Source organism: Amphimedon queenslandica, unplaced genomic scaffold (genome assembly GCF_000090795.2).
Source record: "Amphimedon queenslandica unplaced genomic scaffold, v1.1 AMPQUscaffold_1579_Cont26412, whole genome shotgun sequence".
Lineage (NCBI taxonomy): Eukaryota > Metazoa > Porifera > Demospongiae > Haplosclerida > Niphatidae > Amphimedon > Amphimedon queenslandica.
Genome location: NW_003558079.1, coordinates 255 through 1185, shown reverse-complemented (window position 1 = coordinate 1185; position 931 = coordinate 255). Strand labels below are relative to the sequence as shown.

General features: G+C 36.8%; 1 long non-coding RNA gene across 1 annotated transcript; it reads left to right on the top strand.

Moving 5' to 3' along the window:
* The first annotated feature begins 264 nt into the window (after nt 1–264).
* Nucleotides 265–483, top strand: LOC109593422 (uncharacterized). Its single transcript, XR_002190947.1, has 2 exons — nt 265–355; nt 401–483. It is a non-coding gene; the product is annotated as an uncharacterized LOC109593422 (long non-coding RNA).
* The last annotated feature ends 448 nt before the right edge of the window (nt 484–931 follow it).

The window sequence follows — 931 nt, the reverse complement described above, 5'->3', positions numbered from 1 at the left end:
ACATCATCATTTACTAGATCATCATCTTCAATCTCCTCATGCTCAACTTCAGTACAAATACATGGCTGGGATTGACTACTAATATACTTCTAAAATTTGCATTAAAAATTGACAAATGTTACCTAAAGAATGAAGTTAGAAGTTTTTGTTTCTTTGCAGATGACATTACTTAACTAGTTATTGTAGTTAACTTTTTATTAAGCTAGCTAATTAATTAAGTTAATTATGTAAAGACTACACCTTAAGTTAATACTAAAATGGCTGCTTTCTCCTGTTTCAAAAGTGGCTGAGTGAGTAACTGCTAGTTGAGACAGCTACGCTGAACTTCTTTAATATTTGGTCATAGGTAACTAAGGTGAGCATTCAAAAAACTTAAAGATAAGGCAGAAACTCAATATAGGTAAACTACTAAACTTCAATTCTGAGTTCTGAACTTTAGGGTAGGCTATAGCCTACCCTAGCCTTATGCTAGCTACGCCCTTGCGAATACCAATACCTCCAAGAGAAATAGGGAGTGTAGCTTTAAGCCATGACCAACTAGACAAAGGAGCTCCAATAATCTCAGATACAGCCAACCTAATCACACCATCAAAAGCAGTGATAGCATCCTGAATAACTGGCAAGGGACAAGTACGTAAAAGAAAAACAAACTTAGGTAATGAGAGGCAAGAACGTAGAAGAGCAAATTCCACCTGAGAGTCACCCAAATCTGGGAATAGAGAAATTATACCCTTAATCTTATCCACTCTCTTCATAGCATAAAAACTGCAAAAACTATCAGATCCTATTGGTGCACCTAATAAGACAAAGCCCTCCTGAGTCACAGGAATTTCAAAAGGAAGCACATTCACACTTGCATCACTATTAGGAGGGACATACAGCAAAGATTTAGCCCTATTCAAATAGAGACCCTGGAAGGTCCATCACACTC